The sequence below is a fragment of the Cricetulus griseus genome, chromosome 2 (genome assembly GCF_003668045.3).
Source record: "Cricetulus griseus strain 17A/GY chromosome 2, alternate assembly CriGri-PICRH-1.0, whole genome shotgun sequence".
Taxonomy (NCBI): Eukaryota; Metazoa; Chordata; class Mammalia; order Rodentia; family Cricetidae; genus Cricetulus; species Cricetulus griseus.
In genome coordinates, this window is record NC_048595.1 from 209,735,716 (window position 1) to 209,753,647 (window position 17,932).

The following is a 17,932-nucleotide window of genomic DNA, read 5'->3' on the forward strand; positions in this document are numbered from 1 at the left end:
AATTAATATATTAATACTTAACTCCACATTTTAGCAGTATGAACTCTTTCAACCTATGATTGTGGTATGTGTGTCCTTTTTTTGTGTCTTCCTGTGGTGCCTCAGCAATGTTTAATTGGTTACATGTACAAATTTGTCTATCTTACTATGTCTATGCCTGAATATTAAATTTTTGTGAATGATGGGCTTTTAACAAAAGATTTATTTATTATGTATATGTGTCTATGTGATTTAACATCGTGTATACAGAGCCTGCAGAAGGAAGAGTTAGTATTGGATACCCCATAGCTTGTTAGAGGAAGTTGTGAGGAAATTAATGTGGGTGCTGGGAACTGAACACAAGTTCATAGGAGAAGCACAGAGCAGTGTTAACTGCTGAGTCATCCCTTAAGCCCCATAATAATTCTCAATTGATGTATACTCTAAACCCTTTAAATATTTCTTATTTCTTTTATCCCCAACTTTTACCTCATTATTTTCGTTTGGAGAATTTTTTTTTTTTTTTTATCTTATGATGGTCATAGCTGAGCTGATTGTTTCCAATGCAGTTTGTAATTAATCTACCAATGGGGCAATCAAACATATTGTCAATTTATGGTACTGTTATTTTGAAAACATGGAAAATTTACATTCAAGTACTTCCTATAATTTCCATATCACTACAGAAATTTTATTTATTCATCCTATGCTCTTTTTCACACCTTCTATTTAACATGGGCTTAGTTGTTGTTTAGGAGAAAACTTAGGTAAGAAATATCCTTTGAAAAGGAAACACAAACCTTTGTTGGCTAGAGTAACATAGGAGTTTTGGTTTATCTAGCTGTTAACCAGGGTAGATGGATTATGACATATTCTTGAAGGAATAATGTCCACTAGGAAAGATGGTTTGTTGGACAGAAGAATATCTATTCCTATATATTGAGTCTTCCCATTGTTCTTCATCTTCAAAACCTCTCTTTTTACACTCATGTTTAGAGATACATGCATGTAATCTCAGGACTTGGTACTCAAAACTGAGGGAGAGGGTATTGATTTCCAACCCAGTGTTGGATATATAATGGTATACAGTCTGTCTACCTTGTGTACAAATGATACTGGACAAGGCACAAGATCTTTTTTATTTGTCTTTTCTGAGTGGCAAATGGTTTTATTTCTCTGAGAAATTAATTTACTGTTTCCTTTTCTTCTACCACAAGACCATTTTCTCTATCAAGGAAGTGAAAAATGTCATGGAATTTCTTCTTTGCTATGATAAATCTTTCCGCCAAAAGCTGCCCAAGCCCTACTGCCATGTGGGTGGTCTCTGCCAGCCGCCCGAGATCTGCCTGCTGCGTGGATGGACAAATTAATACAGAGACATATTAGGTACAAAGCTGCTTGGCCAACGAATAGGATTTCTCATCTGTTAGCTTTGTCTTAACTATCATAAACCTATATATTTTATAAGACTTATCTTACCGGATGCCTTACTGGCATCCTCCTTGCTGATGGATCACATCCTGCCACTGGAGGTGGAATGGGAAAAAGAGAGAAAACTTCCTGTTTCCTTGCTAATTATGAGTCTCCATGCAATGTCACTTCCTGGCTGGATCACCACTTCTCTACTACATTTCCTAGAATCCTCTTTGACTCCTAGTCCAGTCTAACTTGCTGTCTCATTGGCCAAACAGTATTTTATTTAACAATCAATAAGATAAACATACACAGTACATTCCCCATCACTTCTTATTCTTCTTTTTGTGTCTTTTCACCTAATATGATGTCTATATCAAAATGCTCATTTTCATAGAGTCTTATTATACTCTTTATTCTGAAAGCACTCTTTTAGGATATGATTATTAAATTATGTAAGTATGTATAAAATTTACAGGTATCATATCTCTATAAATACACATCACAATGTATATATATATACACAATGAACCTATGTACTATCTAAACCAATTTCAAATATTATTTTATTAGAGCATCACAAATTAGTTGCTTAAGAAATCTTTTTCTTATTTGCTTAGACATTAAATAAGAATTAAAATATTTTACCCATAATGATATAAACAACAATATGAATAACAAAAAGCTCTTTATGAGATGTTAAGTGGCCTGATCCAATTCATTCAACTACATGGGTTGAGGATCCACTAAGTATTGTGTGGTAAGAATGTAAAAATTAATACACAAATCACACAAGTTATTTTTCTTATTTTACTGCTGGTTTTTATGTCATCAAGTCTGACTACTTGTTAAAGCATCTGGTGATTGCATCAAAAATAGACAACAGATTTTATTCTAGTATAGAAGCATTTGTGGAGCTCTATGATACTATGCAAATTTCAAAAGGCATCTAAACAAAACCAACTCTTCGAGAGTAGTTGACATGAAATGAAATATGTTAATTATTGAAAATTAATGTATGTTTCATACAGCAAAATGTATGAATAGAGAGGAGCTATGTTACTGTGGAGTTCTTAAGAAAGTCATTGTGTTGGCTTTGAGCCAAAGTAAGATTTTGAGTTGAAAAATTATATCATCTAGAATGTACTGATATACTAAGAGAAAAATATTATATTCAAATTTTACAAAAGTGAAAACTAACAATGTTAAGATATTTTCTGTACAAATGAATCTGTCTCAAACCCATACTCTATATTGATATATTCACCCTGTAATTCCTCAGAGTCAGTTTTTCTATGTCCAGTTAACATTAGATTACCTGGAAAGACACATTTTACCTAGCACCACAATGTGTACATTCATCAAAATTATCAAACTCCTTACACTACACATTTTGCCATCATTCTTCTTAGAGCCAAATAGTTGGTAACAGGAAAGTATGTGTGAGGAAATCATACTAAACATTATAAAAATTGTATAACTTAATTGGGGAAAACATAAAAGACTATCACTACCGGGGGGGGGGGAGATAGTGCGTCATTACTGAATTTGTGCATTAACTGTTAATATGATAATCAATACAGCCAATTTCTACTTCTGTATTTTCCCTCACAATGAGACCTGGAATTTCAACCTCAATGTGCTATCCATTTACAGCATCTATAGGAAAACTAGAAGGTTATTGAGAAGAGTGACTCTTCACTAATTAAAGTACATAAAGTTTTGGTTCAATGACTGATATGTACCCATAATATCTCATTATATTAATTAGAGGCAATAGGTAACTTACTAAATACCTCAAATATCTTGAGGTACAAATTTCAATGACACATGAAGCAAATAGAATGTAAGTTTTGTGATTTTCATGATAAAGTGGATTTGCACTGACACATCTTTTTAATTTGCTCCAAATTTCCTGTGCTTAAGACACAGTCAAGTACATATAATGATGACGTAGACTCCAGCCTGAACTGGTGCTAGGTGATGTGATACATCTCCAAATTTATCTTGAAGCTGTGTGATCTTTATTAAGTCTGATGAAAACACCTATCTCATGAAACCCTAGAAAATATTTAAATAATATATATTAGAGTAGAACAACATGTGGCTGTTTGAATATAATTGGATCCCATTATCTCATAGGGAGTGATATTACTATGACATGTGGCTTTTTTTAATGGGTATGGCTTTGCTAGTGGAAGTGTTTCACTGTGAGGTTAGGATTTGAGGTTTCTTATGCTCAGGATACTGCTCAATGAGTCAGTGATCTTCCTGTTGTCTGCAAGATGTAGGATGCTCAGCTACTCCAGCATGACTTTTGCCTGCATGCATTCATGCTCCCTGCCATGATGATAATTTACTGAGTCTCTGAAACTGTAAGCAAGCAACCCTTATTAAATAGATACATTATAAGCATTGCCATGGTCATGATGTCTTTTTACAGCCATAAATACCTTAACTAAAACAGGACATGATCTCACACACAATTAATAGTGTTATTTAAAACTTGAAAATTATCACTTGTCTGTTATTATTCTCATGTCTTTCAGTCTTCATCTCTGGCTATTTTTACATTATTGTATCAGTATTTGAGGATGTGTTCTCAAAGCTAGAGGTCAAATTGTATACATATGAATAAATTCAATAAATGTATCAAATCTCTATATCCTGCAATCTATCTTCATCCTATAAGGTTTGAACAACTGCCATCAAGTCAGAATCAAGTACATAAGTTCCAAATAAAAGATTGATAAACATTTTTAATATGAGGAATTGAGGTCCTTCCCCAGGCTGTTAGAACTGAATCATTGCTAGCCTAATACCGTAAGATTATATACAGAGAAGAGCTTGTAAAAAATGCTTTGACATACTATAGCCAGTAAAAATTATTAAGACTAATTGGAGTCATAGAGTCTCAAGAACTCTGGGAAAAATGAAGTAATTCAGTCCAAATATCAGATGTTGGACTCTGAGTTACAAATTTTCCACACTCCTGCTGTCTTTGACATTATGTGACCCCAGTTACATAGCCTTTCTTTACAGTCCTATAAGAAACTGAAGCTTTAATATTGTGCTCTCCTGAAGTTTCATTTGCAATCCTGGCATCAGACAGGATGGAGTTGCTATGTGATTCTCTTCTCCTTAAAAACATATTATCCCCTAATGGTATCTCCTCACCTTCACACCCTTCCTGGGAGAGAATAGTCTGTGGCAGTTTAGAAATATGTGCTGTAAATTGGCAGGCACAAGCACCCTAAAAGACTATAAAATAAACATGAATCCCCTTTGAAAAGATCTTTGTATTTTCATCACATCTCTTGTAAGCTAACACACTGCACTGTTTACAGTCTACCACTACAATATATTTTGAAACGATTACCTTCTTCTGAGTCGTTTGTGTCATAATGTTCTCCATAGGTACCAATAAAATGAAAATGTAAGCCGTTTTTATTGGCCACACTACATCTTAATTGAAAATATTAAGGGGGATTGCTCTCCTACTGATTTTCCCTCCATTTAATTGGCTAATCATATGATATTTTTAATGGAATAATCGTGAAAGAAAATATGAATCTAATTTAAATTCAAACTGGATTTGGGATATTTAAGAGATTATCCCATAGTAGCAGAGGGTGCATGAGGCAATAAACATCTGCTCAGTCCTGACCACTAGCCTTCATGTTTATGAGCTTGGGGGATATTTATTTTCAGGAGACATGATTCTCTACATTTGGGCTTCAGCTGTTTTACTGCTGTGATTTTAGTGAAAAAATTCAAATTTGTCAGCAGATTTCTGTCCATTTTTTAACCTTATTTTTTGTGCTCCTATACAAATGCAATTCTGACAAGTGAGAAATTGTGTCAGAGACTTGTTTCACCCTACTGAGATGAATAAATTCAACCATTAATTTATTGCTTGCTACAATAAAGTGGAAATAGATAAGCAAAACTAGTAACATACAGACATGTTGTAGTGTATGGCCATGACTACTATCAAGATTGAAAATTACATATTTCATCCATTTATTCATTCAAATGCTTTCATGAAATTACATTGTGCTACAGTAGATCTACATTAGGTTAAACAAAGAAATAGATGTATCAACTACTTCAAAGAGTTAACACCAGACAGAGTGAAAAGGTATAGGCTTAAAAAGATTACTCCTTCTGTTTTAGAAGTCTCAACTATACCAACACCAAGAGTTTTCCAACAGCCACTCTTACTTAATTGTACATCCTACATCTGGGCTGCAGTGATTACCACCAGCACTTAATGTACCACTTCTGCTTCCTTTCCAAGGCTAGAAAATACCAGCAAGTCACTGACATCATCACTCAATGCTCTGGACTTGTATTTGAGGAATGTCATAATCTCTCAGCATCTCGTTACTGTTTCAATTCAGTTACAATGTGAGGATTAAAACAAGAGCCCCTTTTCAGCCCCCTCCCCCTTAGATCTTTCTGATGCTACAGCCTGAGACTGACTTTGAGAATAGTGTTTTGTTTCAAATCCTTTCATGAAGATGAATGAGATTTTAAAAGGCTTTGGAAAGCAACAAGGATGAATGAGGATAGCAATTTTAAAATCCTACATTATTCTATTAAGTAGTACAGATTACATGTTTTTAGATCTATCCCTAAAATAACAGTTATGGATTTAAGAAAACAAACTGTTATTGGTTGTCAGTGGCATAAATGGTAATTTTTGTTCATTGTAGTCCAGAACAAAATTTCTTCCAGAGATGAATATCTTTCCTAACTATAATTTATTTTATTCAGAACCAAGAACTCAATGGTATTGAAACTCAGAAGACAGAAGGAACTTTTAGAGAGGAATAACAATTTTGAGAGAGAGATCAAAGTTAGGTTAACTGAACCATAAGGCAGAAATGTGTAAGCAAATATGGTCTGCAACCTCATAGTACCATTTCTGTTGTTACATAGCTAAAGTGTGTTTTGAAAGGAGCAAAAAAATATATCTCCTTATGTGTCCTGTCATAAAGATATACCCAAGCATTGCTTAACAAGGAAAATTCACCCAGAGAAATGGGTTGTTATGGAATGTGTGCAATATAAACATCATATAACTTATTTATGTAAAGTAGAAGATTTCAAAATCACTGGTTGCAGAATGCAATATTCTCACTGCTGTGTGTGTGTGCATGTGAGGATGTATGTGTGTGTGTGTTTGTGTGTGTGTGTGTATGCATGTGTGTGTTTGTTTGTGTGTGTGCTTGTAGAGTGTTATATACAAGATATATTTTACCACTTCATACTGCACTCGACAATTTAAATGTCCAACACAGTCAACTGACTTATAGTTATATATGTTGAAGTGTCATATTTTTCTGCAAGTCATTCCTAGAATTTGGTAGACACTGAAGACTAAGGAGTTATTATTATCAATGCCATAAGGCTGAGGAAAAGTTTTCTGTTTCCTGTTCTAGAATCTTTAAATATTGTCTGAACATAAGATGTAAGATGTATATTTCCCACTGTGAGGCACTAAAGTAATAATAGCAGAATTAGAATTCCATATATTTCATTTTGTGGGTATAAATGCAGTATTTTGAGATCGTTAGGAAAATATTGTGAGATATATCTGTATTAGTCAGTATCCTTGGGAGGAACCTAATTGATAGAATGAATGCATATATGTGTGTGTGCATACATATATGATAAAATGCATATTAAATAAAATGAAAATATATTTCAAAATAATATACATATATATACATATATATATGTATTATATATGTAATATGTGTGTGTGTATGGCTAATTTTTTAGAGTTACATTTGGGCAGTGAGCCAGCTAGTCAGATAATGATTGTCACCCAATATAAAGACAAAAAATTTAGTAGTTATTTAATCCATGAGGCTAGATGAAATCCTGAAGAAGTAGCTTGAAATACTAAAACAGGGATGCCTTATATCATGATAGATGAACTTTCCAATGAGAGTGAAGGAAAACAGACCAAAGCAAAGAATACCCTTTTCTATGTATTTTATGTAGGCTGCTATCAGATGGTATGGATCAATATTAGGATGTAACTTCTAATTTCAATGATCTAATTAAGAAATCCATTCACAGGTGTGCCTAGCTTCTTTGGTTATAATTGATTCCTGATTTAATAGTATTTTACAACCAAATTTAGCCACCACATTATCCACTAAAGTATCCTCTGATGCCTTGTAAAAAATGCCACAGTTTTATTTGTATATTGTATTTATAGGGAATAATGAGTTTTGTTGTGATATTTTCAAATGGCATGTAATATAGTGGGATCATGTCCATTTTCCCATGACCTTCATTATATTGCCCTCCCTCTCCTAGATTCCTTCCATCTTCTCTAATAGTGTCCATCTTAATTTCATTATTTTTGTGCCAATTCTTTAATCCCTTTGATTCTAAATATAAAACATGCAATATATGCACTTAATGGTCTTGCTCTATTCATTTAATGTAACTGCAACATTAACCATCAAAAAAAATATACTGATTCTGAATTCTTGTCAGCTCACACAGTTGAAAAAGAAATCCTCATAGAAAACCACAGTGGGAAATGATGCAGAGATCAGTGGATAACAGGGATCCCAATCCTGGCAAATAACTCTACCTCAGAGCTCCTGCATGTATGACTCAGAGCAAATTGAAGAAGAAGGAACAGGAAAGGATGTAAGAGTCAGAATATCAGGGAGTCTACTGTGAAATATTATCTTCTAGAAATGGCCAGAATAAATGTGACCCAAGCAATGGCAACATCAATATACATGATAATGCAGAATGGAAAATTTTCATGGGGTCTTACAACTAGACAAAGAAATACAAGTAACAACTGCTGAGAGAGGATGATTTAGTCTTTGATGTGATGAGTCCTTCTATAGGTTAGTAAATACAAAATGGTCAGACATGATATATATATATATATACATATATATATATATATGTATATATATATATATATCAAAAACATACACATCAGTTTACAAGTTTACAGCTGTATGTTTGTCTCTCCATATATATGGATATAACAATAATAATAATCAAGGAAATGTAGATTATCAATTTTGTGTGTGAAATCTTGGAGGAGGTTAGAGGAAAGATAGCTGGTAGAGGCTGGAGGGATAAAATAGAAGGAAGAGAGTTGTGTTACTATATTGTAATGAGATATTTACATTAAATTGCGCTTATTATTTTCACATAGTGGAAATGTATACATTGGCAGAAATAAATATCTTTTCTTCTTGGAGTTGTCCTGAAATTAACAAAGATAAATGTGGTGAAAACAGAAAAATCAGTAGATTATAAGTCTACTGGAAAACAGAAGCAAGGTTTTCTCAACATCTGTAGGCTCCTTATTTTATCCTGGTACTTCACATGTAGCCAGGAATATATGGACATCCTGAAAAATACAAAGTTCTTTAGTTTATATGGGTTATTATTTTGATGAATATTTCTTTACTTTATGTCAATGATGAGGGAGTAATTTATCCAATACATGTGAAATTGACATTAAATATTACTCAATTTAATGACAGAGATTACTGAACTTATTTGGATCTCTTCTTTTAGATAGCACCAATTTCAATTTAGTCAGGCATACCAAAGAAGAATCTAAGAAGATGAAGAGATGACCAGAATAATTTCGACTCATGAAAGGTACAAAAGGCTACATACACACTGGCATTAGATTCCAATACATGCAATGAAAGAAGACTATTGAGTATGTATATCACTGAGAAGAAAATTTCTGGAAACAGTCAATGAAAAATGCTACTGATAGCTAAAAGAAAAAGTCCACCATGCTAAGTATAGGGACATGTAGGAAATTGTTGCTATAGAGTAGAGTAGGAAGAGAGAGTATACTTGAATTATGGTGTCCTTTATCATTCACCCCAATCATATGGTAATAGAGTAAATAAATAACTATTGAAAGAAAAATTTGATTGTCAATCATATGAGAAGAAAACAAAAGCTGTTTTTTCACTCTGTGGTGAAATCACAACAAAGTAAAAATTAATGATAAAAGGCATCAGTACCTAGTGAGAAGACATTTTGCTTCTCCTCATGTGTCTTTCTAGTCCAGTATCCTTGCTTAACCTCCTTTTAATGGTTGACATTGATTCCTTGCTTCTTAAACTCTCACATGCAAATGACTCATCCTCTTATGAAGCTCATTACTCTGTTGAAACTTTATAGGAGATGAAGTGACATAGAAAATTTAGAGTCCCCCACTGTCATTAGGATCACATTAATTAAGCAATAAGACCTGGCACTGCAGAAGCTACATTGTGTTAATTCATATCTTGGGATGAATGTTCAACATGGGGCTTAGGAATGAGGCCACAGGACTCCCATTATCAACATTGAGCCACGTGGCTTAATACTGGACACCTGCTTCTCAACTCTGCCATTGCTGGTAACAATGAGTTATGACTTATATAACCACTTGTGACAAAGTAATTGTGCCCCATATCTTTTTTCACTCTCGATGATCTATACTTTGTTATTCACCCATAATGCTTTTCATGCTAAAAAGATAATTCCAACACACAAGTTAATTTCAAATGTATAATTACAAAATTAGAATTGTTTAGGAGGTAGACTTGAAATTCATAGGTAGCAGAGTTTGCTGTTTTCATGTAAATATTTGGATAAAAAAACGAAATATGGAGTAGAAGCATATGAAATAATATATTTTGGGAGATAGTATTATTAAAATTAAAATTCTGAACTCTGATCCTGGTAGCTATTTAGCAGGTACCATACATTTTGACACACACATTTTAGGACTGAGCAGTGTTTGAATCCAGATCAAGAGAATTCTTAAATTCCCAAAAGTAAGAAGGAATTTAATGCAATTCAAATGACATTCTCCTGCCCAAGTTGCTACACCTTCATTAATGTTATCTTAAGAATAAGACCTAGACACTCTTTGGGGTATTTCTATGCTTCCTCGGCAGTTCAAAAATTGGAGTCTCTCAGCATATATCACAAATATTATCTGAATTTAGGATGGAATTTATGGCTCTAAGTACAGATAATATACTCATTGAAGAGGCTCGGAAACTTGTGTTTTCACAAAAAATTGAGTAACTTTTAAAAATAACAAAGTTTAGGAAACAAGGAGGACCCTAAGAGAGACATACATGGTCCCCCAGAGAAGGGGAAAGGGACAAGATCTCCTAAGCTAATGGGAAGCATGGCAGAGAGGAGAGGGAGCTAGAAGAAAGATGGGGGAAGAAGAGGACAAGAGTGAACAGGATGATCTAGTCATGGGAAGAATAGAGGAGACAAAAAAGAGATACCCTAATAGAGGGAGCCTTAGAGGTTTACAGAGAATTCTGGCACTTAGGAAATGCCCAGAGATCTACAGGTTGACCACAAATAAGAATCTAAGCAATAGTGGAGAGGCTACCTTAAATGCCCTTCTCCAAAAATGAGATTGATGGCAACCTTATGTGTCGTTCTAGAGCCTTCATCCAGTAGCTGATGGAAACAGATGAAGACACCGACAGCCAAACACTGAGCTGAACTCTGGAATCCAGTTGCAGAGAGGGAAGTGTGATGAGCAAAGGGGTCAAGACCGGGCTGGAGAAACCCACAGAAACAGCTGACCAGAACAAGGTGTTGCTTATGGACCCCGGACTGATAGCTGGGAAACCATCATAAGACTGTTCCAGACCCCCTGAAGGAGGAAGTCAGTTTGAAGGTCTGGACAACCTACGGGGCCACTGATACTGGATCAGTACTTACTCCTAGTACACAAATGGATGTTTAGAGCCCTTTCCACATAGAGGGATACTCTTGCAGTCTAGCTACACTCTGGAGGGTCTAGGCCATGCTCTAAATGATATGGCAGACTTTGAAGATCCTCAATGGAAGGTCTTGACATCCCTAGGGAGCAGAAAGGGGTTGGGTGGGGCAGGGTAAGAGGGGAGGGAGAGGAAACTGAGATTAACATGCAAAAGAAGCTTGTTTCTAATTTAAATTTTAAAAAGAAAAAATATCAAAGCTTAAGAAATATAGTATCCAATGAAGTACTAGATGAACTCTATTTGGTTCCACTGAGTTTCTGTATTTTGTATTGCCAGTCAAATATAAGATCTTGTAACTTTTAGGAAATTAACTGGGACAAAATTTATGTTGCTTCATTCTTAATAATATCTATTGAACCTGCTTGGTCCTTTCTACATAATGTGTTTATCAAAATGTAACTGTCTTTATTTACCTCTGCAGTATATGATTACATGGACACAGAAACATAACTGCAACTCTTCCAGAGTTCAGTTGTGCAGTTCATTCTTTCAACTTGGTTCTGCATCTTGTCCATGGTTACTCTACACTGGCTCTTAAGTTATTCACCTATTTACTTTGTAGTAGAGAAGATGCCTGGTTGGATCCTGAAATATAATCAGTAAACGTGTGTGAGAGTCCTAGATTTATTTCATCATAGTAACCTCTTTTCCTCTTTTGGTAAAAAGGTCCAAAAATACATGTTCCTGATCAAGTTACTCTGACAGATTCACCAGCATTGAAATTCAAGTTGAAATACTATGCTGCTGTATTTTTTTAATGCAATTCTCTTCTTGAAAAATCTCCACATATTTCTCTTGCTAAGATACTCACCTTGTTCTTTATGGCATCTTTTTGATGCTGTTTGTGTGTTGGGAACCACTTTTGAATTCTCTTCTCCGAACAAATTTTATATCCTTCATCATTTCTCATTCTAATACCAAAGTCCACCAGTAATTATGTCTGAATCTAGGCTTTTCCCAGCAAATACCAGCACCTTGTAGCTAGTTATTTCTTGCTAAACCTAAGATAATAATGTAACAACTTCTGTCTATGATTTTCCTTATACATACATGAGAAGAGGAAGTAATTGCCTAAAGGAATCATACAGATTTTTAACTGGTGAAGTCTACATTTCAGGGCAGAGCACCCTTTTGTAGCATAAAGTTTAGAATATGAATTCTGGAATCAAACCATCTTACTTCGGATCCTAGTTCAAGTCCATGGTAAATATGACCCAAGGGGTTTTAGCCAATGGGTGAAATGTTTTAAAATTCAGAAATCTGTGAGTTTTTTCTTATTTGTATTATGTGCACAGGAATAATAATGATCCTTCATTTGACATAGAAAAAATTAAAGTAATCATCTAAAATTTTGCTGATAGTCAATTAATTCTTCGAGGATACCTAGGTGAATTGTATTGTGGTCTCTGTTAGCAAAAAAAAAATGACATTGAAAAGGAAGAAATTAAATATTTTATACAAAGTATTACAGTAATAAAATACATGTAGAGATTTTTTTTAAGTTATTAAGTTATTGTTGCTCTAACTTGGAGGCCACTGTTCATAGCTGGTGGTGTCTGGCCCTAAGACAACTTAAGACAGCAATGTTAGGAAAATTCATAGAGCCAAATTCTTCCTTGAGGACCATGGATAAAAAGAGGGAGAAGAGAGATTCTTGGGTAATTGAATCCCCTTCAATGGCATGTCTACAGTTACCTAAGACCCTCACTTTGACAATTATCTAAGGTCTCCATTTTCTTAAGATTCCAATGAGTCCCAAATACTGCTGTTCTTAGAACCAGACCTTTGCACATGCACCTATGAAAAGATTTGTTCAAAACATGGTAAGAAAAACATGTGAATGTATATACAAAAAATAGTATGTGATTGATTCATGGGGCAAGTCTGGGTAGATATGAAGAATGAGTGTCTAGGTGGTTTGGCAGTTAGTGATATCAGATAATTTGTAGGTGATTATTTTCAGAAAAACTGAAAACCTAACAAAGGTGAGAAGGGGGCAGGGTTATCAAAACTTAATTTTTAAGCCACTCTAGGTTGTGATATAAAATGTGACTTAATCCTTTGAAGAGTATGACAAATTTCATTTATTCCATCTTAAAATAAGGAGTCAGAAAGTCTAAAAGGGACTAGGGGGTGGAATGGTTGAAGTAGAGACTGGAAGGTGCAACTGGACGACAATTTCTCCTGAAGCTGATAACTTCGCTTTGAATATGTTAACAATATGTCACCTCTAAGACGATTTTTTTATAACACAGTAAAGATCTGGTTTTCTAAATATCTCAATTTCAGAAATACTCTTTCTCTAGTCTCTTCAAATCTTCTTTATTCTCTTCTATATATATTAGTGAAAGACCTGAGTTCCCATGCTAGGCTTTGCTGACTGCACTGGACATAACCAATAATAGGCTTTGGCTAAAACTTCTTCACAGTTCATAAGTCACAGAAATATAAGCAGATATTAACTTGAAGTAGATTGATTTAGGTAATATAGATAAAATCCCCATTTCAGGCAATATTTGGTAGAATATTTAAAGGTAGAATAAATTCCTGAAATATACATGGTTCCAAATCCAGAATTATAATAACGCTTTTATTAATCAGGATTCTAAGACAACCCTTTTGAAGCAAATTGAATAGAATCATGGGTGGAGGCTTTTCAATTGGAATGGAGCACTCTTCATGACTGATTTCAAAATATGTTCTTAATTCAGTCAGAAGTAAACTGCATGCAAAAGAGAGTTAAGACAATTTGATCATCTTTTAATCTCAGACATATGTTGCTTCAGACAGAACTTTCAAAGATAACCAATATACATTATGATGTCTTTCATTGTCCATCAGAGAATATTCCATGCTACTCAGCTTGTTGTCATCAACATGCCTTATGATTTCTTTCCTGTTCCATCAGAGATTATTTCGTGTTTCCAGGACTGTCATCCTTGCTCCTGTCCCCCTATGGCCTTTTAAATTTCAACATACCTCCAATCCTTGTTTGTTGAAGATTTTGGCTCTCTGTCTCTCTTCTTCATTATGCTTACCATTTAATGACATATAACAACTAACTCTCATGCAGACAGATCTATGAACCATGATTTGTGCTACAGCATTGCTTGTCCTGTGGAAGATGTAGCAACTCCACATCTGGGACTTTTTAGCGTCATTGTATGAACAAACTCCTTCAAGGAAGTTCTTTGATTCATGGATACATAGATGCATTGATGTGTATATGCAATGCAAACATTTATTTTTAGAATGAACCTCTACTGTGATTCTACACTGCAAATGTAAAATCTAATTTTTTTGCTTTTCATAATTTATTTCTAATGACAGTTTGAGAAAAACTCTGACATATGCTGATTTGTTGTGAATTATAAAAGAAAGATCTAGAAAAAGCAAGTCTGTTTTCCAAAATTTCATATTTAGAACAGGGCTTGAACTTGGTACTTTAGTACCCATATTTTTTAATTTTTAATTTAAATTAAAAACAATCATATTTTATATATCAATTCTAGTTCCCTCTCCCTCCCTTCCTCCTATATCCCCCCACCGGCCCCCATCCCATCCCTCTTCTGTTCCATACAAAGGATGAAGCCTTCCACGGGGGAGGGGGTCTTCAAAGTCTGTCACATCATTTGGGGCAGGGTCTAGGCCCTCCCCCATATGTTTAGGCTGAGAAAGCATCACTCAATGGGGAATGGGCTCCAAATGCCCACTCGTACACTAGGGATAAATACTGTGCAACGCATGTTTTTCCCTTCCATTATGTCTATTTTCTCAGGCAGGAAGTATTACAGAAAGTGGAACTCTATGCAAGGAGAAAAGAAAGATTCTTCTAAGGCACTTTCAGTCTATTTAGTTTATACTGATAATAGACATCTCTCATAGTTATGACAAAAATCTTTGACATAAATTCATTGTATAACAATGCTATAACCCTACACACTGAAATTGATCATTTAGACAAAAATGATTGGTTGCCCAAAGTTCACTCAAGTAAATGATGATCCACAGTAGTGGAATCAAATTGAGTTCCTTTCTCCTTTTTGTATACTAAGGTCTCCCAATTCTGATCAAATCAATAGCAAATAAAGGAGTGCCCAAATCCCATTATTCTTTTTCTGAAGTGGAGCTGAATTATTGTTAAAGAAAAATCAATATTAGGAATGTGTACCTAGGAAAGATTTTGCCATCTGTCCCAGGTTAGAGCCACACTAAATGTCAAATTGAATTAGCACTTTTAAGGCATATGTTTCTATACAAATGATCTGTCCAATATCAAGCTGTCAATATCCCAACAAAGATGGTGGTGACCTTGTGAATTCCCACTCCTAGATCAGGAGCCAGTTGGAATTGATCTCAGTTATGGTGGGGGGAGTCACTTTTCTTCAGGAATATAGGACCTGTCAGACTCCATTGGATAGTCCCATGTACATATGGGACAATGCATGTACATATAGACTCTGTGGTTATGTAGAGAGAAAAATGGAGAGGAGGGAAGGTAGAGAAACAGAGGCAGAGACAGAAATCAAGAAATCATAGGATGATGGAGAAGAATTGGCATGTACAAAACAGGGTATACATTTGATCCACACATACTACGTGCATATATAAATACTAAATAAACTATATCAAAGAAAGAATAAATAAATGTTTCTGCTTAATAGCCTATGTCTTCAAAAGTTTACATGCCCTATTCTAGTGTAAGTCATGGGCACAATACAGGGCATTTACTTGGTGTTAGATTATCACAGCTCACCTACTGCAAAGCAGGAACCTTACTTGAAAACATGCTATTTCCTATAAGTAAATGAAGGTAAAAATTCTCATTTAGGTGAATGTATTAAAGCCAAGCCTTCCATAAATTCTTTTAAAGTAAAACAATGTCTTGGGCTGAAGAGATCAAGTATATAATTTGACAATTATTTGATCCTATAGGTTTCCAAAGGAACAAGGTAGAGCAAACATTCTCACTAAGAAAATTCAAGCACCTCACCTTGCCTCACATTTGAGCTTGACCCTCAGCTCCTGTGCACAACTCATGATTTGATATTAGAGTGTTTCATTTGCCGACAATTAAACTTAGAATTAGATTTGACTGCTTCCTTGCATATGATGGCAATGGTGGGACTTCCAGCAACCTTAATTCCACTCCTTTACCCTCTCTTGCATCCCCACAGAACCATTGCTGCCTTCATCAAAACAATTTCATTTGTACTTATGAAAGCATTGTCGTCAGTGAGCTGAAGACATGGAGCACGCTTAACCACAGGCGCCTTTTCCCATCTGAATATCACAGATCTTGTCTCCTACTGTGGTATAAGGTCTCTGATTACATCAGCCTCTCCAAATTATGCTGAAATGAAGGCCATTCAATTTGCCACAATCAGTAACTTTCGAAAGAGCTCATATAATTGATTTCACAGTCATATATGCGTAGGTGACAGAAAGCCACAGCTTCATTTAGGCAATGTTTTCTTTCATTCCAAAGTGCAGTATTCAATAGAAATCAAATTTTTTTTCCTCTGACAGTTGGCAGCTAAGCTGTGGCACATACAAGTATTTTTTTTCTTTTTATTCTTTTTATGGTGCAGAATCATGAAAATTGAAATTAATGCCCAGGGTGATCTAATAGAAGTCAGCAGGCTACAGGTAAAATAACTTTTTTTGAAGCTGGACCTGATGAGTATTTCAGCCAGAAGGCAAGGAGCCATTCTGAATGCCATTCTAACCTTCTAGAACATTTGTTGCAAGAGGAAGGTTTTCAGGGCCCAGCCAATGGAGGAGTTAGATGTCCATGCAGCCATTGTGCCAAATATTGCTACAGCACTACACTGACTATGAAAAGTGGAATCAGAGTTTTCAGTTTTTAGGTGACATCTGACTGCTGACAGCTCCAATATTCCTGGAAATACATGTGTCTCGGCATTAGCTATGCTTGTTTTTCAGACCATGGGGTCTATAACAATGCATGCTGAATTCATAGTTTCACTGCTCAGAATGGGACCCAGCTAAATTTTATGGAAAATCTTACAGTCACCATCTCTTGAATTTTTTCCTTGGAATTTGCAAAAGCTCATTCATAACAAATACATTAATTTGCTTGGCTGGTACTTGGTGGCAACAAAACATGCCCCCTCTCTCTCTTTCTCATACACACAGAAACAACCACAAACAGGCAATGTTAGATTCAATTCTTATCCATAACCCTCTCCATTGCATACCCTCAGGCTAGTCACTTATTTATAAATATGCTGTATTTATCTATAATACTACTTGTGGAAATTCTCTTCTTGATATTTGACAGTTGTATTTCTTGATAATAGTTTTGAAGTCGGTAAATTTTCAAGTCCTTCACCCTTCCTTATCAATCAAGGTATGTGTCTATTCTCTCGCTCTCTCTCCCTCTCTCTCTTTCCATATATCCATCCACCTACCTGAGTTTTGAGATAGGATCTCTCTATGTAGACCAGGCTGGTCAGGAACTAAAGAGATCTTCCTCCATCTGCCTCCTGAGTACTGAAATTAACAGATGTGCTACCAAATCTAGCCCACCTTCCTATTCTCAACTACAATATTAACACCCTAACATTTCTTACAGTGTTTATAATAGGGTCACATTAAGTGATTTATGACAATATACCACAAAACATGAAAGATTTGATAGGTGCTAATAGTATGAAATTGTATTTCATTATTACAAGTGTCATTGTTTTAACTTA